This window comes from Monodelphis domestica, chromosome 6 (genome assembly GCF_027887165.1).
Source record: "Monodelphis domestica isolate mMonDom1 chromosome 6, mMonDom1.pri, whole genome shotgun sequence".
Taxonomy (NCBI): Eukaryota; Metazoa; Chordata; class Mammalia; order Didelphimorphia; family Didelphidae; genus Monodelphis; species Monodelphis domestica.
Window position 1 is genome coordinate 267,549,958 of NC_077232.1, and position 22,140 is coordinate 267,572,097.

General features: G+C 37.6%; 1 protein-coding gene across 10 annotated transcripts in view; it reads left to right on the top strand.

Annotated features, from left to right (window-relative positions):
• Nucleotides 1-2,026: 2,026 nt before the first annotated feature.
• MAPK10 (mitogen-activated protein kinase 10) overlaps nt 2,027-22,140 on the top strand; it is a 154,079-nt gene continuing 133,965 nt past the window's right edge. For 3 of the 10 annotated variants that reach the window (XM_007495936.3, XM_007495935.3, XM_007495937.3), the window contains exons 1-2: nt 2,044-2,486; nt 13,265-13,380. The gene's annotated coding sequence lies outside the window, so the exon portion shown is untranslated. Of the gene's footprint in view, nt 2,487-13,264; nt 13,381-22,140 lie in introns of all 10 variants that reach the window. The other 7 variants (XM_056803197.1, XM_056803198.1, XM_056803199.1 and 4 more) reach the window with 5 other exon arrangements.

Genomic DNA, 22,140 nt, shown 5'->3' on the forward strand with positions numbered 1-22,140 from the left:
TGTATGTATGTATTTGTCCTTAATGTGTCTCTCTTTGGACTGGATGAATTATTGCCTTTTTGTCTCTCCTCTCTGATGCATTATTTTTTTTCTGTCAGGATGGATGTTTTATTTCAACAGATATCTTTGTTTTTGTTTAAAAAACAAAAACAAAATCCAGAATTCAACCAGTCATCTCACCCTGTTAAGGAGTCAAGTTCCTAATCTAGAATTCAAGAGTTGTTTTCTGCAAGAGTCACAGAGTCTTTGCTGGCTCTGATGACATAGTCAATGGAAGACATATGTTTATTTGTTTGTGTGCCTGTACTTGTGTGTAAACAATGAAAATCTTTCTCCTACATCCATCATAGTTTCCCATTAGTGAATTGTTTCAAACTGGAATTTCAATTCCAGAAATTAAATCTTCCAACCATGAGAGGGACTTCTCTAAACTAAACTCACAGATGGACAGCAATATCAATTCTAATAAGGCAACAGTTTTTGGGGATTCATCATTTGAACCAACTGGGACCTTGCTGTAGTTTTTTTTTTAATTTTTATTTAAGTATGTTTCCATGGTTATAGGATTCATCTCCCTTTCCCCTCTCCCCTCTCAGACTTCCTGTAGCATTAATTAATGCTAAGTGATCCTCTAAGTGATTGTATACCTTTATTTCTTGAATTGCTTAAAGAAATTCATATTTTATAAAGAGTCTAATGGAGTGGAGGAGAAACTCCTCATTTATGTATGGGTGATTATGGAAAAATAAATATTTTTGAGAAAGCTAGTTGGCAAAGTGGAAAACACATGGAACCTGGAATCAGTAAGAGGAGGTCAAATCCAGTTTCAGAAATTTAGGGGCTATGTGATCCTGAGCAAGTCGCTATCTGCCTCAGTTTTCTTATCTGTAAAATGAGTATTATAATAATAATAACATTTATCTTCAAGGGGTGTTGTGAGGATAAAGTGAGATCATATTTGTAAAGTGCTTGGCAAACCTTAAAAAAGCTACACAAATTCCATTGTTATTGTTGTATTATTAGTATGTAATTCTCAGAATAGCAAATGAATTCAACTGCTAATATTGCAAGATGTAGCCCTTCTTGAATATTAGAAATGCTCTGGGCTTTCGGCTGCAGAGCAGGTGCAGAGCTGCATCAGTGGAGGAAGTTTCCTCACTCGGAATTCCCTGAACCAATGAAATCAAAGATTCCCTCCCCTTATCCACCTCCTTCCCTCCCCCACCTCCCCAAATAAGGAAAAGCAAAAAAGAAGACTGTGTGGTTGCAGCATCGAGTCATTTGCAAAGGTGATTACCTTTTATTGTTTCTATCTCAGAAGAAACTCTGACAACAAAATCCACATTGAGTAGTTCAAATATCAATGAACTTCTGCCTATTTTGGAAATAGGGAACAAGAACAATATATTTTTGTAAGAGTGAGAAGACATAAAGGCAAAAACAGCATCCTTCTTCCAGGTCAGGACTTAAAAAATGGCACCTGGGCCAGGATTGTTACAATCCTTTGCTTGCCACCACCTTTCAAGGCAGAGATTGTCTCCCTCCTGACTCTGTGGTCAGCTGAATGAGTTGAGGAACAAAGATGGAATATGGTTTTCAAATGGTGCATTAGTCCTCTATTTATCACTGATTGCTCTGAGGAGTGCAAAAGCAATGCAAATCAAGATGGGGGGGGGGAAACTGGGGAAGAGAGAGAGAGAGAGAAAGAGAGAGAGAGAGAGAGAGAGAGAGAGAGAGAGAGAGAGAGAGAGAGAGAGAGAGAGAGAGAGAGAGAGAGAGAGAGAGAGGCATATGACCAAATTGTTGTGCAGGCTCCAAAACCTGCTTTCAGAGCAGCTATTTTTTTTTTTTGCCACAGGAATTATGCCTTTGCATCTTGTCCCGGCTTTGGAGCATAGTGTCCACTAGAAAACACAGCAGCTGTAGCCATAGATCAGACTTTTTTTCTTTGGCTCTCTCTCCTCTCTCCTCCCACCTCCTGCCCCCCAATCTCTCCTGAGACCTCTATGAGCTTTGACGTCACATGTGCTCCTTTCGGTTGCCATAGCAACCCCATTCCCCAAGCCTTCTGTCCCTCGCCTCTGGTAGGTTCCACAATGGTACAGGCAGCATCACGCTGCACAATGGTTTCCAGGCAGTGAAAGAGGGTGATTCAGCAAGCACTCTTCCTTTTTTTTTCTTTCCTCCTCCCTCCCTTTATTTTGATTTTAAGGGTGATACTTGCTATATACTTATTTTTTTTTCATTTTTTTCATTTTTTTCTTTTGCATATTCCTTTAAATCCTCTTGACCTCCAATTTCTGGGGCCTGAAGGATTTTGCATTTTCTAGAAATCACCTTTTTACAATTAATTCTAAATAATTCCCCATCCCCCAAAGAAGCTCTTCCTCATCCCAATTTGGGATGTGGTTATGAGAAGCAAGTCGGGAGCCACTTGATGGTGCAAACACTGCTGGACCAGGATCTGAGTCCTCAGGCACGGCATGGTAGGTAATGTCTCATTGGGGGTCCCGGTGGTTTGTTATTGCTGTAGCTGTTGTATGTGTTGTGCATGTTTGTGTCTTTGCAAGGTGCGGCGATAAGTACTGATTGCTATTGGTAGGGAGATGGATTGCAGTAGAAGATTGGGAGGTGGAAAGCCAGGATAATGAGGTAGAAATAGCAGAGATGCAAGAAGACAGCAAGTTGGGACAATTTGTGAGCCAGAGGAGCATCTTTTCCTAGTCTTGGGGCATATTTAAGCATTTCTCTTTGGGGTAAGGAAAGTAGGATATCAGAGGAGAAGCAGAAGGCCTTCATCCTGTGACAGGAAAGGAAGGAGTGATAGAGCTGAAATAGCTGGTGCATGGAAATGGTAGGGTGATGCTCAGCCTTCTTCCTGAAATTGGTGCATATTTTTTAGGAAAACCTCCCAACACTTTAAGACAATGTTTACCATATATTTGCTTTGCTGAGGTAATGTGATTTAAATTCTTCCATATATATATATATACATATATATATACTGTATACATTATATCTTTATAGTAAGAAGATAAGTATCCTAATATACATAGAAAAACATTCATATATATTATCTTTCCATCTCTCATCTATCCAGTTCTAACACTGCGTCTCTCTCTCTCTCTCTCTCTCTCTCTCTCTCTCTCTCTCTCTCTCTCTCTCTCTCTCTCTCTCTCTCTCTCTCCCTCCTCCCCTCCACTTGGTTGCTGGAAAGTAATAGTATTGTCCTTGTATAGAAATTCTGGGACATATTTGGGAAGGGAAAGGAAGAGAAATGAGAGACTCCATTAGGAAATAATAAGAGTATCTGCAGTTTCAGGTATAAAGGTAAGAGATTCATTGAAGCAAATGCTTTTCCAGTACAGTAAGATGCATTCTTCAGGATGAGGTTTCTTTAGTTATATGCTAGAATAGTATGACCCTTAGAAGGATAAAACCCTGTCAGAAAAGCAAAACATTCCCATTACCTACCCAAATGTAAACTCAGTTGTAGTGCAGATTGCAGTATATTTGACAGGATCTGCCAGTTATTCATGACTGCAGCAATACACACACACACACACACACACACACACACACACACACATATACACAAAATACAAATACACACGTGTAATATCCATATCCTGAAAAATCTTTGGGTCAATAAGTCTCACAGAAATTAGAAAAGAATTCAATTTTTGATAAGTTTCTTTCTTTCACATAAAAAATGATGGTTGAGATTTTTTCCTTTTCTTTTTTATAGATGTCTTTCTAGGTTCCTGTAATCTTGTTAAAGAGGCAGACTGTTTTTACAAGGACTTCTCTATCAAAGGCTCACTGCTTCTTTAATTCAGTCTTTCCCTGTCTCTGGTTTGTTGACTCTAACTTTGAGGAAAACATTGCAAACAGGGAAATAAAGGCAATTTTGGAGGTCAAATTTAGACCCAAGGGGGAAAGGAGAAAGTTTTAAAGAAAACTCACCAGATAAGCATTGTCAATGTATTGTCCCATTTATCCTTTCCATTTCTAACCAATTCTGCTGGTTATAGAACCCTAAGAATTTTTGTAGAGGACTGATTACTAAACTTAAAAGTTTAAGAAATGATAATCCCATCCAATATCCCCTGGAATGATTTGTATTGTCATCCTTCTGACTCAAGGAAATTTATTCACTTTAGAGCTGGAATTCTTAAGCTGGGGTCCGTGAACTTATAAAAAACTCTTAGTAACTATATTTAAGCATGTATTTCATTTTATGCATTCAAAAATTATTCTGAGAAAGGGTCCCAAGGTTTCACCAGAATGACTGCTAAAAGGGTCCATGACACACACAAAGGTTGAGCCCCTGCTTTAGAGTGAGAACAGAATATAAATGAGAGCATAGGCTTCTGACTCCACCTTTAGATTTTCAGGGACTTTGGGGGTCATGGGCAGTAATTTGACTGTCTCTAGTATGCATCTTATGCACTTTCATTATGTTTATATAACTGGCATAAATACTGACTCATTTCATCACACTGAGCAACTGAGCTTTTTTTTTTTCCTTTTTCTGCTCCATACTGGGAAATGAAAAGCAGATGACAAAGGTGGTATTTGACTTAGGAAAGGTGCTAAAAAGCTGTCATGCTTTCTCACTGTTGCATCCTTCCATCTTCTTGTTGCAGAGCAGGTCTCATTTGCCGGTCTTCTTTCTGCAAAAATTTTAGTCAGTTCCAGGGGGAAAAAAATCCTGCCAGGGAGGAAGAAAATGTTTCCAATGGAAAATTTATGTACCTTTCACTTGGTGTTTCTTTTTGTCACAATGCTTCTATTATAACTGAAAGGTGTGCATGTGTGGCAATTGGAAGGAGATGTTTGTGAGTAGATCTCAAAGGGTTGAATATATTTTTGTTGTCCTTGTCTGACATATCTGAACCCATTATTAAACTGTTTGGTAATGTGGTCAATAATTTGCAGGGTTAAAAGAAACCATCAGTTGAATAAGGAAACTGTAGTGTCTTGTGTGCAAATATTTTAAATACAAGTAAACACCATCAGATTTCTCATGTCAGCATATCCTATAAGAATATCGAAGCAAGAAGAATTTGGCCATCTCTGCTACTTTAGATTTCATCTAAAGTTTAAAGGTGTCTATTGTTTTTGATGTAAACTCAGTGTAGATTAATTTTTTGTTTTATAAACTAATCCAAAAGCTTACCTTGATGATGCATAAAAGAAATGACTTAGGATATTTCTTGGCAATTTAAGTGGGATCAGATCCATCATCCCTTTCTGTTTCTGTTCTGTCTTTGGGTCACCTTTTCAGATGAAGGAGTTTCAGTGGAATGATAAAAGTGTGAAATGCGATGACTCCTTACCTTTCTTTTTTCTTTTTGCCATGTCATTAGAGAATTAGGCAAAAATGAAAGCTTAGAGGTCATTGAACTGAATGAGAAAAAAATTAATCTCTATTTCTGCCCAGAATTGTTTAATAACCTCTCACACTCCTGATTAGAAATGGGAATATTTGTGCAAGAAAGAAGATTCTACCCTTAAAAGGAAAAATGTATTTGCTGCAGTCTCCTTCATTACCCCAACTTCAAAACAGAGACAGACAAACATACACAACATTTTTTTTTATACTCAGTATTGTTTCATCTGTGTGAAAGGAAGAGGGGATGTAGTTTGCATCCTTCTTCTCAACTCAATTGGTGTAGTCACACAATTTAATCGCAGCCTTCTGCTGATGTTACTTCTAATTTAATATATATTTTGGAGGGCATAATTGTTTGCATATTGTTTCCCCCATTAGAATGTGAGCAGCTTGAGGGCCTATTTTTGCCTTTGTGTCCTCAGTGCTTACTAAGTGCTTGTTGACTAACAGCAAGATATTAAATCAGTGTAAAGTTCTGGCCATGTTATGAAATGTGAATCCCTTAATGAAGTGTAAAGCCCTTTACCTGGTAGAATTTTTAAAAGTAGCCTCCTTGTAAAGCAAAATTTGAACCCTCTTTTGAAGGGCTTTAAGTAGATATGTCCTAGAGGGAGTTTATTAGTTCTGATCTAGAAATGAAAATTGCTCTTTCCCACCCCTTGGCCATGTAGCTTTGAAGCAGAGACCAGAGGGAAACAGATGGGTACTTGAGGGCAGAAGTAGTTCCTAGGATGGTGACCTCTGGATCCGAGAAGATTGCTGGCTCTGTACCTAAGAGAAAACTAGCCCTGGCAATTTTGATTTGAACAGTGGAAAAGCACACCAACGGGAATCAAGAGTGATAGTAGTAGGAGTGCAGTCCCAGAGGCTTTCTCATGAGACTTAAGGTTGTAGCCACCTTTGGGGATCCAGTCTGCCAGGGCAAGTGCATGTTGGGGGAATAGTCCCAGAGGTTCTACTACATATAGGACTTGGGGAAATTTCTTTTTGCAGAGGATCATTGCCGATTTGGAGAAGATAGAAGAAGGAGAGATGCTTAGTAGTACCATTGCTTCTTTTCAATGTTAATTATTTCACAGCATTATAAAGGTCTATGGTGGATCATGATGCAGATGCATATGACAAGTTGAGTTTTAAAAATAGAAAATAACATTAATTACTCCAGCCACCAAACTTTTAGAAACGTCCGTATCTACGTTCGTTCCACATTCACATTCAAAATTCATAATAGACAATGTCTATTGGTGTCATGGTTAGAGAGCTAGTGTTAGTCATGAAGACCTGCATTTAAGTCTTCCTCTGACCCAAACCGGGTGTGTGCCCCGGGCAAGCTCCCTAACCTCTTACTGTCCAGGTAACTGAGATAAAATCTTAGGGCATGGGCAATATAGTTATAGAATTTGCATATACCCATATCCTCATGCATACATGTCCACATACATATGTACCGAGGACCATTGTGGCCCTCATTTCTTGGAAAGTCAAGTAGGGCACATTCCACTCCTCCCCCAGGGTTCTCTAGTTACCTTCAGGGACTGTGGGGGCATTTTGGCTAGCCTAAGTGTCCACCGCCTGCTAGTGGGATTCCTTCAATTTTAGTGCATGGAGCCCTACAGTCCAATTCCATTTAGTCACTGACTGTTAGATTAGTTTTTATACAGAAACATTTACTTCCAAAGATATAATCACAAATCTATAAACACGTAGGAGGCAAAATCCTCCCATATCTTACACTACCTTAGGCTCCATTCCCAGGTGCCCTGGCTTCTCAGAGCTTCAAGGTTAGGCTGGCTGGCTACACCTTCTCACCTGCAATGCTGGCTGCAAGGTCACATGGCTCAAACTCCCAGGCCTATGAGAATTACCTCTGGCACCTGAAACTGAGGACAACCTATGCAGAACACGAACAAACCCACTCAGGACAATTTCTCTTAGCCAGGGATGGGGTGGGGGAAGACGGAGAGGAGAGACAGAGAGAGAGAGCCAGAGCGATAGAGAAACAGAAACAGAGAGGAAAGAGACAGAGAAAAGAGACAGAGATGGGGGGGGGGGGAGACAGACAGAGGCAGAGAGAGAGACAGAGACACAGAGACAGAGAGAGGGAGCCAGAGTGATAGAGAAACAGAAACAGAGAGGAAAGAGACAGAGAAAAGAGACAGAGATGGGGGGGGGGGGGACAGACAGAGGCAGAGAGAGAGACAGAGACACAGAGACAGAGGCAGAGAGGAGAGAAATTATATATATATATATAGAGAGAGAGAGAAGAAGAAGAAGAAGAAGAAGAAGAAGAAGAAGAAGAAGAAGAAGAAGAAGAAGAAGAAGAAGAAGAAGAAGAAGAAGAAGAAGAAGAAGAAGAAGAAGAAGAAGAAAGAAAGAAAGAAAGAAAGAAAGAAAGAAAGAAAGAAAGAAAGAAAAAGAAAGAAAGAAAGAAAGAAAGAAAGAAAGAAAGAAAGAAAGAAAGAAAGAAAGAAAGAAGAAAGGAGTCTGAAGGTCCTTGCCCTCTCACTGAAAGAGCATAGAGGCAGAAAAAGTCACCCACATGGGAGAGGATTCAGAGGCTTCCATGTCAGGCAATCTGGACATGTTCCAAAGACTCCTCAAGGAGCCTGAATGTTAGGAGGACTCTGCACATCCAGACAAGTCTGGGTTACACATACATATACAAAGGACCTAAACTCATATTGGAAGAGATAAAATGAACTGGGCCAAATGCCTGAGCCAAAGATCTGACTTTATTTTGTGGGCACAAAATACAGAAGCCAGAGATCTGCAGCTATGCCTACTCTATATGGCTCAGACATCTGATGTCCAGGTAGCACAAGTTATATAAACTTTGGACAATTAATTGCTCAACAGAGGTTATGAACAAGGCCAGATGTTCAGAACATGTCCAGATCAGGGATCCTGAACAGGTTGATAAAATGGAATAGATTCCAGGAATAGGGGCTATGACCAGGGCACTCCCTTTCCCTTTCCCTTTTCCCTTTTCATTTGATTCTTATTCATGACTTGGTTATGACACTGAGATTAGGACCCTGTTTCCTTATGTCACATCCTCTACAGTGTGTGGCAAGGAAAGGGGAAGTTTATAGGCACTTTCATCACTGCAGAGGCTTCTAATTATATTCCTATTATATCTTATTTAAATCCCATAGTTATAGATTTTCAAACTATTATAGAGGGATCCTTATAAGTGATTAAAAACTACTTAAATTCCTTATAGTATGTATGTGATATATTCATATATGTGTCTTTATTTGGATAAGAGTGTTCCAAGGCACTTACTGAATATATTAATTTGATAAAACTATAAGACTTTAAAAATTATTTATTTAGAATATTTTTCCATAGTTACATGATTCATGATTTTTCTTCCCTCTGTTCTCCCCCCTCCTGGAGCTGATGAACAATTCTACTGTGTCATACATGTATCATTGTCCAAAACCTATTTCCATATTTACAATAGAGTGAATGCCCAAACCCCAATCGAACCATACAATTGATCTTCTACATTATATATATTATACTATCTTTTTAAGAAATCAGTTTTCAATACAAAAGAATCATAAAATGTTTGGGTATTTTTAAATTTTTCTACTTCTAAAATTTAGTAATGATTTTTGATACTTTGAGAGGTTGGTGATTACATCCATGTAGGACTGTCTTTCCTTCTCTCCTATGAGTTGACCTGAGTGACTTGTTAGGGTCTATCAAACCCTAACAAACCCTGTTAATGTTGTCCTTCAGGGGTACAATCTTCCAAAATCCAACATTAGATCTGTGGCATGATGAGGTCCTGGAGTAAGCCTGGAGCAGAGGTATTGTTCTATGCTTCATATGTTGAGATACCCCACTAGAATGTAGTAAGATGGAGCTCAAATGAGCTAATTTTGTCCAACCCCCTTGTTCTGAGGAAACTAAGACCATGAGGCTCGCCCAAGGTCAAACAAGGGATGTCAAGGAGAATGTTAGGTCCCAGATCTTCTGACTCTGAGTCTCTCTTTCACTCAAATAGGAGAAAAAAAAAGCAAGGGAGAGGGCTGGCTAATGGATTGAGAGCCAAGCCTAGGGACAGGAGATCCTGGGTTCATATCTGTCCTCAGATACTCTCAGAAGAGAATGAGGACAGAATTATAAACATTTCTCCCCAGTATTTGGGGTCATGCTCTCATATACCACCTTAGTCCCTGGAGAGAATGGACCAGACTTCAAGTAGCTTCTATAAACATCTGGCCCATCACATTTACTTCTAATACAGCACAACCAATGGATGAGTTGTTCTTGCTGCCTTTAATACCCTGCTTTGGTGAGTCAGGTCATTCAGGACTTTGAATCTCAGGAGGTTTAGTTATCATTGGGATATGACATGGATTTCAGCTCCCAGGTTGTGGTGGTTAAGTCTCCAAACCTTTTGGAGCTCACTGGGTTTTAGCTTCATCCAATATTCTTTCACCTAAGAGAAAGGAAGAAGAAAGGCAGAGGCAAAGAATAGAAGCGCATAGCGTAGTCATAGACCTCTTGGTCGCCCAAATGAGAACAGATAGAGGCATTTTTCCACCCAGAAGTTTCCAGTATGTTTTCTTCAAGGGATCCAACCTGGCAAGAACAGAGGGAGAGAGAGCCTTAGCTGCTGTGTGCCTTTAGAATGTACACCCAAGTCTTTTTCAGCAGCCGCTTCAAATTCTGTTTCTTCCCCATTTTCCCTGCTTCCCCATGTGGGTAGCAGATAGGAAGTAATTGCTTCCGATGAGCATCCTGCAAATAATCATAACAGATGGGCATGGCTCTTTCCTGTTACATAAAGAATGGTGAAAAAACACCAAACCCCAACCCAGTCCTTGTCTCACATTCTAATGAGGGAGACAACTTGTGAATAACTGGAATATAAAAGATACATAGGGTGACTTGGATGGTAATCTCTGAGGGGAAGGTACTAATATAGCTAGGAGACTTGGGAAAGGTCTCCTTCAGAATGTGAGTTTTGAGATGAATCTTGAATAAAATAAACAAATTGCATAAAATAAATACAAATAAAATAAAATAAAAAAGAGGAAAGCTAAGTGGAGAGAGTGCCAATTCAAATTTGGCCTCAGATGCTTTTTAGATGTGTGACCCTGGGCAAGTCATATGACCTAATTTGCCTCCATTTATAAAATGAGTTGGAGAAGGAAGTGGCTTTCCACTTCCTTCCTGGAGAGGAAGGGATTTCCTCTAGTATCTTTGCCAAGAAAACCCCAAATGGAATTATAAAGTGTTGGAAACAACAGAAATGTTTGAACAACAAGAAGTTGGGAACCACTGGCATTTACTGAATAGAGTGGTGATCTTGTGCTCTCCAGAATTATATATCTATATCAAGAAGGGACCTCGGAGCTCATCAAGTTTAATCCTCTTAAATCATCTTATTTACAGCTAAGGAAACTGAGACCCAGTTTCCTTACCAGACACATGGTAGGTGGTATAACCAGAATTGAAACTCAGGACCTATACTCCCAGGTTCAGCACCCTCTTCACCAGCTCATATTGCAGGTCTGATAAAATGAATGCGCCCTAAAAACAATTTTAGGCAATTTTCATTTTGTTTTGTTGTTGTAATTACCAACTGGAACTCATTCTTTTGCTTTTATATTCTTCATTTTTCATTCACATGATTTGCCTATTCCTAATTTTTCCCCTTTAAAAAAAGGATGTGTTTTCAAGTTGGCATTTCTTTAAAATATTTAATCTCTCTTTTCTTAAAATGTGGGTACTTTTTAAGGAATGTTTTCATTTTTTTCAATTATATGTAAAAACAATTTTTAACATTCTTTTAGAAATAGTTTTTGAGTTCTAAATTCCTTCCCATATTCTGTTTAAGAAGGCAAGCACTTTGTTATAGATGATTATACCTAAGTTTATATATATAATATATATGTATAGACACATATACCCTTACCTTCCATTTTAGATGAGATTCTAAGTATTAGTTCCAAGGCAGAAGAGCAGTAAGGGCTAGGTAATGGAGTTAAGTGACTTGCCCAAGGCCCTCATAGTTAGGAAGTGTCTGGGGCCAGATTTGAACCAGATTTGAACCTGGCTCTCTAGTCACTGCCCCCTCCTGCTGCCCCTATCTATCTGTATATTTTTAAAAAATTGCCTCCTATGTAAATAGTACTGTGCTAGAAGAATATGGAGACAAAAGATAAATTTATAATTTAATTACACATTTAAATGTTAATGTAACATAATTATTGCAGCATGCTATAGTTAATATAACATATAACATAGGGTCGTGTCCAAGTAATTGCTATAAGTAATGAGGGACTCAGAGAAAGGAAATAGAAACATCTCTAGGGAGGGCTTCATAGTGTGGGCAGGATGTAAGCTTGTTGCTAAAGCCCACCTGTGTCAGAGCCAACTCTTATCATCCCTTAAGAGCTGATTGTTAAATTTTAAGTTGTGATCACTTATTCTTTGTAAATTGACAAATGCTACAAATCGAGGTTCAATTTGTTGTTTGGTTAATTGTCCAAACTTAAGAAAGCTCATGGAAAAAATGTTAAAAATGCAGTCAAAATTTGAAAGTGTGTCCCGAGCACATTTCCCCCCTAAGAACCTTTTGTTAAATATTCCTTAGTGTCCTGCACCCCCAAAGACCAGCTTTAGACAGGCAGAGGTGAGGGGTCAACAGTTTGATGTTTCTAATTGGAGAAGAGTGAGTCCATGAGGAAAGTTGTCTCTAATATACAAATCGGAGAGTGGAGGCTCATAAATTCAGGGTCTTTTCAGCTTCCCAAATGTGTTGGTTTTCTTTGCTTTTATTTATATATAAGCGAGTGACCAGCACAAATATGAATTTTCTTGGGGACTAGAAATTGTATTACAGATCTAGAGCTAGAAGGGATCTCAGAGGGTATCTATTCCAAGACCTTAATTTTATAGATGGGGAAACTGAGGCCCAGGGAAGTTAATTGCTCAGGGTTACATAGACAGAAAGAAGCAGATGTCTGATGTTGAAGGTTATGTCTTTTCCAGTGTGTTGCTTTCAAAATGAGGAAGAAATGAAAGAAAATCAGATACTGTAAGAAAAATGAATTTAAGTTGTACTTAGTCTCTATTTTGTAATCTCTTCTATTTGTTTGATTTTCATCTGAATCTCTGTTGGGAACTTAAAGTTAAATTCTGTTGATTACTAATATTAGCTATGAGAAGCTGCTTAGATGGTGGAGTTAATGACATGGGGATAAGTAGGGCGTACAAATTAATACAATTTTTTTCTGAATTTAATAAAATTTTGAAAATAATTTCCCTGTGCCATCATGTATGTACACATACACATGTCTTAAAATTGATTATTCTTTAAAAATTTGATGCCTTTTGCCTAACCAAAAAATTCCTAACATTTTCAAGTCAAGTCAAATAATGTATCAGAAGCACCTTACAAATGTAAGAGTCACACAAGTATCAGCAGTGATCACATTATTTTTTGCAGGTTTAAATTTGAAACTAAAAAAATTCTCAGAGGCAGTTAAATGTCTCAGTGAATGGAAAGACAGAATTGGAGATAGAGTCAAATTTGACCTTAGCTGTGTGACCCTGGGCAAGTCATTTAACCCAATTATCTAGTCCTTACCACTCTTCTGCCTTGGAACCAATACTTAGTATTAATTCTAAGACAGAAGGTGAGGGCTTAAAAAGAAATTCTGAGCTTTTCTCTCAGGATAAATATATTTTGAAGCATCACATACATTTACTTTCAGAACGTTTGTTAGTGTTGACACTTGGGCTCATTGCAATTTCTTTGATTTTTTCCTTTGCTATTTGGAATAAAAGTTCTGTTTAGGAGATGAAACTAAGCACCTGTATCTTTTTTATCTTTGTGTTTAGGGCTAGAGTTAGAAACTTACATCAGCACGACTGTCTCAGATCTCACTATGACACCTCATGCTTGAAGCTGATAACTTAAGACCATTTCTCATAGATGAACAACAACACAAGCAGTGGTGAGTTACAGCATTAAAAAAGCAAACATTATCGATGTAATTAACCATTAAATAGTTTCTACATTTAGTCCATGTTTCTGAAGAGTTATTCTTTTTTGCTTTATATTGTATATTATAAATACATGGAAAATGAATACAGGTAATCAAATGGCAGAATGTTTACATGTTGGTTATGTAATATTGATAATTAATATAACAACAAGGAATCTCAATATCTGAGTCATTAAATGACTAAACTTGTTTTTAGGGAGAAACTTTCCAGAATTTGGTCCCAGCAACAACTGAAGTTTACTCCTGGCAGTGCTTATTGTTTCTTTTTTAAATGGTTCCTTTTTATATGGTAGCACTTAATGGAGACAAGTCACATCACGTTTTTAGGTTTATTCCCTGGGTACTTGAAACCTCTATTTTGCTGTTTAAGAAAAACAAAACACACAAAAAATTATCTCTCCAAATTATTTTCCTTGTTGGAATAATTAAAATCACATCATGTTTTTTATTTCTTAAAAATGTCAGGATATCACAATAATATTTAAAAATCCTCCAAATATGTGATGTTTTCTAGTCAAATTGATACCATCAAAGACAAATGAGTATAATTTATAAAATGATATCATTGTGAATTAGACCAGGATAGTAAATACAGTAATTTTTCATGTGATACAATGGAGAGAGTTCTGGACTTGGAATCAGATGGTCTGTGTTGAAATCCTGGCTTTGTCACAGGCTACTTCAGACTGCCATGGACAAGACATCTGAGCCCCCTGAACCCAAATTTTCATACTAATAGAATGAAAGAGTTGGACCAACAATTTTAAAGCCACGATCCTCTTGTCTTCTTTGTAAAAAAATACCGTTATTTATAACCCGAAACCAACAAATTTGGCCATGTGGTTGACTAGGTCCATGTCCATGAGTAATTCTTCTTTGCAGTTATATAGAAAATGGAAGTATTTTTATGCACATGATACATGCTTTGACTCCAAAGAGCTTCTACAGGAGCTTGGTGCCATGCTATATATGCAATGTGGGGACACAGAAGTAGTTCTGTCCCTTGAGAGAGTTCCATTCTAGATGGGGAGACAAAAGAAAAACAGAGGAAGAAATTAGAAACCACCTCAGTAGGTACATTTTAAATGGTACATTTTCATATTCCATGATTCTATGAGTTAAAGGCAGTTTAATATGGTTAATGGTGGTGATGGTGCTTATACAAAAGACCTGGGATTCCCAAAGACTTTGCTAATGGACTATAACCTCTATCAGGCTCTGCCAATATGGAAAGCCTCTAAGCATGAAGAAGGTATGTATGTGTGATGTAGAAATAGTGTCCCAAGTCTGGAGAGGCTTGTCACTAGGATGACTACCTGATGATAAATTTTCAAGTTGCAGCGACTCTTAATGATCTTTTATAAAGTCATATTCAGGGATGTTTATGTATCCAGAGAGTATCAATACTGATGCAATCACAGGGTCACAGATCCAAAGCAGAATGAGAAGGGAACCTGTTCATGGAAATGGGCATTGTTTTTGGTAGGAAGGTTCTGAGCTATGTGCAGAGAAAGGAGAAAGTTCAGAAGTCAGAAGCAGCAGCAGTTTAGTTTGGACTTCAGACTCAATGCACGGTCTCACTTCTAGCATCTAACTCAGCTTGCAGAAGAATAACCACAGCAGAAAGCCCAGACCAAAGAGGAGCTTACAGTTCTGCCACTTTGAAATAACAGAGCTTTCCAGATAAAGGGATCTAGCAGTATTGTACCCTTGCACAGATCCAAACTCAGGTCAGAAACTTGCAGAACTCAAATAGGGAGAGGGGCAGCAAAAATACTTTATTCTGGATTGAACCACTTTGAGGACACTATAAGTTGTAGGTCCTCAGTGTCTTTCTACAGTCCTACAATAACAATACTGAATACTCCAAGAAAGCAACAAAGGGACCAGCCCAGGTCTTCCTTCTGGAAGTATAGCAGAGGTAACCCTAACATCAAGTCTGAATTCAGGAAGTAGGCTGGAAGAATGAGCATAGAAAAAAACAAAACCCCTCACCATAAAGAGTTATTTTTGTATTAGGGACCCTGAATATACAAATGCAAAAGTGAATGACTACAACATCTGCAAGCAGTGTCTCAGAGGAAAACCCAACTGGAGCATAAACTCAACCAGAATTCCTGGAGAAGATGAAGCAAGAGTTTTAAAGAAAAGAGTTTAATTTTTTTTTTTACTAATGGAATGATTGCATCAGGAAAAAAATGGGGGAAAAATGAGGGCACCAGGAAAAGGATTTGGAAAGAGAAGTAACCATGTGATACAAGAGTTACAGATCCTTGCCCAAGCTACAAACACCCTGAAAATTCAAATGGACCAAATAGAAGCCAATGATTCCATGAGGCAACAAGAAATATTAAAGCTGAAGGGCCAAAAATTAGAAGAAATTGCAAGTATCTTGAAGCAAAAACTACTGTCATATAAAAGAAAAAAAATTAAGAATCATTGGACTATCTGAGCACAATGACTAAAAAATAATAGAGCCTAGAAATTATACTTCAAGAAACCTTAAAAGAAAACTGCAAATCTTTCTAAAAGCCAGATGTCAGAGTGAAATAGAAATAATCCACCAATTAACTTTAGAAAAAAATTCCCACATGAAAGCACCATTATAGTCAACATGTATAGCTTCCAGGTCAAAGAAAAATATTGCAAAAACCAGAGAGAAAGAATGTAAGTATTGAGGAGCCATAGTCAAGATGAAATTATTTAGAAGCCACAACTAGAAAGGATTGGATAACATGGAATGCAGTATTACAGAAGGCAAAGAATATAAACTTATGGATAAGAATATCTTACCCAGAAAACTTTGATGATTCCAACAAGGAAAAAATGAACCTTTAATGAAATAGAAGACTTCCAAACATTCCTAATGAAAAGACCAGAGCTATAGAAAAAATTTGAAGTTCAAACATTACAGTGAAGAACCATATGAAAGAGTAAACATGAATGAATAATAATGAAGGACTAAATTATAGTAAACTGCTAATTTTTAGGTATGGAAGGTGATACCTTTAGCCCCTCTGAACTCTATTATCATCAGGGTCCACAGAAGGAGTCTAATTAGACAAGTCTGGGAATGGTTTTGTTTTGCCTTGATGATTTTAAGGAAAGAAGGGAAAGAGACAGGAAAAGGAATGCATTGAAGGGGAGGGTAGGGAAAGGGAGTTTAGGGAATATTATTATCTCAATGAGAATGTACCAATAGAAATCCATACAAACATTGTGTAGGGGGTTAGGAGAATGACTGACATTTGAACAGCATTCTCATCTAAATTAGTCTAAGGAAGGAAGAATATGCATACACTCAATTGGGTACAGAAATCCATTTCATTCAACAGAGAAATAGAAGGAAAAGGGAGGAGGGGGGAAAAGTGGGAGTTAGAGAGAGGATAGGTTAAGGTAGGGATTAGTCCCAAGCAAAACAAACTAAGGAAGTACAAAATTATTTTAACTCTTTTTGAGGTGGCAAGGAATGGGAATATAAATGGGCATCCATAAATCAGTGGATTAAAGAAATTATAGTTTATAAATGTGATGTAATACTACTGTGCTAATATACTAATATATGCTAATAATATATAATATATACTAATCAGTGTAATGACCAACAAGGATTCCAGAGGGCTAATGAGGAAATGTGCTTTCTGCTTCCTGATAGAGAAGTGAAAGGCTTAGAATGAATAATGAGATAAAATTTTTTTGGACATAGTTGATGTGGAAATTTATTTTGATTGACTATACATGTTTTTAATGGGTTTACTTTTCTTGTGTTTTCAATTAGGGATAAGGAAGAGAGGTTTGAATGGGAGAGTATAAAGGCAGATTTTGGTTAATGACAAAAAATAAATAATAAAAAAGGATTTGGTGAGAGGAGTCTTCCCTCTGCAGACCTTCTTTAACAACCAATGATCTTGGTTAAGAGGTACTCTGTGAAATATGAATCTGTGATTCTATTTTCATTCCTCATGGGAAAGAAAGAGGACAGAAATGCCTAGAGGTCCTGCAAATATGGTTGGTTCAGAGTCAGTTTCTTTTTTCCTCCTTCTTGTCTAAAGTAACTAGGATATGATTATCAGTAAGACTGAATATTCTGTAAATTTCTCATTCTCGTCTCTTTCTGGGTGGTGAAACTATATATTTTTTACTCATGTTTGGACTGTTGTTCTTAATCTACCTGGCACAGGATGCCTTGGAGAGTCTTAGGCTACCAGAGCTCCTCTTCCCACTATACATTTCTTAGTGGGTACTTGAAGGCATGGAGGAGAAAAAGATGGAAATATGTTACTCCTGAAAGGAGTCCAGATCTCTCAAAACATTCCATTCAAATTCTTTAAAATGTACCAGAATGAACAATGAGACAACTAGCTGGCTAACTAGTATTTATTAAGCACCTATTATGTGCTAGGCACTGTGCTAAGCATTGGGGATGCAAAGCAAAAAACAAAAACATTCTCTAATCTCAAGGAGCTTACAGTCGCTAATGGTAGAGACAACATACAAGAAACCATGTACAGTCAATAATATGCAAGATAAATTGCAGTAGTCCTCAAAGGAAGGCATTAAGATTATAGAGCCCTAAGAAAGGATTCTGTGCAAGAGGTGGGACTCTTAGCTGAGACTTGAAGGAAACCAGAAGACAAGAAGCTATGAGACAGAGATGAATAGAGAGAATGTTCCAGGAATGAGGAACAGCCAGTGAAAATGGATCATGAATGTAAATGGGACAAATTCAATACAAAATGAAAGAAGAATAGATTAGATAGCAAAATTCAAAAAGGCATATTAAAAAAAAAAACTTTCCTTCTGTCCAAGAATTCACACAAAGTATCTGTTCCAATGCAGAACAGAGGTTAGGGCTCGGCAATTAGGATTAAGTGACTAGTCCAGGGTCACACAGCTATGAAGTGTCTGAGGCCAGAGTTAAACACAGGACCTCCGATTTCTAGGCTTGGCTTTCTATCTACTGAACTAGCTAGCTGCTCCTCAAAAATATATATTCTTAAAATAAATATTTTTGAAACATAAGCATTCATCTAAAATTAAAATAAGGATCTACTTTGAAATCTATTAAGGTTCAAAAGAATAGTAATCATGATTTTAGATGAGGTGATAGTAAAAATAGACATGATAAAAGGAGATAAACAAGGAAATTGCATTTTTATGCCAGTAAACCACTTTTATTCATTTTCAGTATTGCATTTTATTGAATAATAAATGAAAATGGTCAAATAAAGTTGTCAATGCACCCATATAACAAGGGGAGTAGGAAAGCAAAAGTAGTAAGCCTAAATCTAGAGTTTTAGTAAGCATAATAGTTATGGCCATAACTTTTATGAAAGTTTATTTAATATAGTTATTTAGCCAGAACTATGATTCAGATTGTAGGGCTGCTACTGGTGCCACCCAGTCCTCAAGTATTTGTGGTATTTAGGAAGTTGTATTCAAGCTTTAATATCCAACTGTCCCATTTTTGGTACTTGAAGAACCTGATAGCCAGCCAGATGATCAATGGAAATTCTGTACTGTGAACTGCCAAAGTCTTTTAAATTTAAAATCCATTCTCCCATTCTATGGCAGGTGATTTTTTTTTAAGGCTGAAGTTTCTCTAGCCCATTGTGAATGATTTGCAATATGATACTTTTAATTTAGAAGAGCCATGGTATATGGCTGAAGACTATGTATGATATGTGCTGTGTTCAAGCTATTTGTCCTTCTGGCTGAATCTCTCTTGTTCTTTGCTTTGTTTCTCAATTGAATCCAGTATTTAAGTGGCTAAGAATGAAAGGGAACAAATAGCCAGGGGAGAGGAGAGATACTAATAAGATGATCCAGCCCAGCATGAATGGTATGCCATATAAATACTAACAGGAAAAGCTAATGGTATTTGCTATATGACTACTTAAAGGAAATGGACAGCAAAATATATTATCTGAAAATTTTAATATATCTCATTTCAATCCTAGACAATCCTAGTCAAATCTAACCAAAAAAAAACCTCCTTTGGGAATTTTATGAATTAATGAATAAATAAAGCATTGTTTCTTTTTTAAAAATTATGTATTTAATTAAGAATATTTTTCCTGATTACATGATTTATGTTCTTTCACTCCCTTCTTCCCTTCCCTCTCCCATAGCCAATGAGCAATTCCACTGTTTTACATGTATCATTGATCAAGACCTATTTCCATATTATTAATATTTGCAATAGAGTCATCATTTAGAGTCTATGCCCCTGATCATATCCCAAAGCATTTTTAAGTACTTGTTGTAGCTGAAGTTTAAATACTTTAGCTACAAAATAAAAAAATAGAACTCATTGGAAAAGGCTCTGATTCCTTTGACTGAAGGTGAAAGGAGAATAGGACACTGGAGGATGATATGGATAATGCCATGGAAGCAATGAACACAAAGTTGGACAGAGTGGAAGACAGAAGGGCTCGTTGTGTTAGTACTCCCAGACTCACAAAGAGTCAGATGAGACTAAACAACTAAACAAAAATGTAAAGCTATTTCCTGAGGATACATAAAGAAAAGATAATCCTTCCTCTTGAAGAACTCTCATTTTAATGGAGGTGATAACTGTATGAAGAGAAAAGAATTAATTTGTTCTTCTCAGGGTGGGATTCCATTAGAGAAGGAAAACCTGTTTAGGAGTTCAGAATAACATCTCAAGGACATTTTATTTTGCCATAGGACCAGTGGGTTGAGAAATCTCTTATCTCAAAGAAAGCAAACCATTAGTCTGTCCTACCTCCTTATCTCCCCCTGACCTTTAGAAGTCAGAAGAGTTCCTCCTAAGGAAATAGCTACTTCTTCATAACTATCCCTACCCCCCACCCTCCACCCCAGTCTGTTGAAATTCATGATGAAGTCCATGCTGGGATGGGGTTCCTAATTGGTAACCTGTTGTTTTCTAATTGGCTAGACTTTTGAGCCTAGACTGTAAGTTCAGCCTCCAGACCATGGGGTATGAACAAAGGGGGGATTGCACCAGAAATCTATAAAATGCTTGTATCTGCACCCTTGCATTAGGCATTGCCATTAGGGCTTGACCCCTTCTTTAAGTTATATCATCTCATACAATAACATATATAACAAGTTTCAGCTGTAAGCCATATGGGAAGCTCCCAAGGTCCTTAGGTGCAGCAGCAAAGCAGATCTAAAAGCTCTTTGATAGCATTTTAACTGATAAAATATCAATTTCTGATGGTCTGCTGTTTGACAGTGCCAAAGACTGGTATGAAGAAGTTTCTTTTCTGAGTCTCAGTGGCTATGACTCAGGTTTGGATGCAAAGTCTTCTTTACAAACAATTGAGATATTCAAGCTTCCTCTCCTTTTTTTAGGGTGGAGAATATCTCTTTTGCAGCTATAGATTTTCCTTTTACATTTTAATATCTGGCTTCTAACTCTAAAGATCTTCAGTTTTTGTTGAAATCTCATTGAGGGGACTCCCCCCCCCTTACAATTTCAGTGAGTAATTATAAATGTGAAACCCCAGTATTCCCCTTAGTACAATTCATACCACTTAGCTTAGCATCACAGTCTGAGACAAAACAAACGAATGGAAATTGGAAAATGGAATTTGGAATGTCTGGTCCTGTTTAAATTAAAAACAACCCTTGAAGGGGCAGCTGGGTAGCTCAGTGGATTGAGAGCCAGGCCTAGAGATGGGAAGTCCTAGGTTCAAATCTGGCCTCAGACACTTTCCAGTTGTGTGACCCTGGGCAAGTCACTTGACCCCCCATTGCCTAGCCCTTACCACTCTTCTGCCTTGGAACCAATACACAGTATTTATTCCAAGATGGAAGGTAAGGGGTTAAAATTAAAACAAACAAGCAAATAACCCTTGAATATATATGACCATGGAAGGCATTGTGCAAGTGATACAAAACAGGATCATTCCAAAATAATTTCTGATTGCCTATTTTATAATGGCTTCTTAATATTTTGAATTGGATTTGGATATGTCTTCTGGAAATTTATAATACTTCAAATCAAATATTGAATCCTGTTGCCTTTTTCTATTTTCCCCTGTTTGCCTAGGGACTTAAATCATTTTTGTGGAAATAAATGCTTCTAACATAGCAATGGGGAATTTTATTTCCCAATTAGATCTCTCACACAAAATGTGAATTTTTTTCCCCACAGAAGTTAATTATAGCTAAGAGCAACAATTAAAAATATAAAAAAAGATTACTGGATGTCAAGGCAGAATTTGAAGGTTTATCAGATGTGAAATTGGTACTCCATTGTAGGTCAGTCAGATAAAACCTAGAGGTCCTCCAATTTAACTGGTAATAGATAAGAGCACCTTTCTTTACCTGGAACTGTTCCTGCCAGATATTTTAACCCCCCGCCCATCCCCCAGTAATTATTCTGGGCCACCATAACCAATGAATAGATGCCCTGCCATGGAAAACTAGATATTCACCATCTAATCAACTTTACTCATACAAATAATATTATGTCCAGAAAATATGACAGCCATTCGGCTCCTTTTAGATCTGACAACAAGGTTATCTGATACCTACTTTTAGGGACTGCCTTCCCACTTTCCAAGAAAAGGAACCCCCCCCCCCCACCACCAAATGGAGGGACAATACCTTATTGTCCCTCCATGGGTCATAGTTGGAGTAGATTGAGATTTTATTACAATAGCCTGGCAAAAGTACACTGTGCTAGTCAAGACCTTCAACATCACTGTTTGGCAA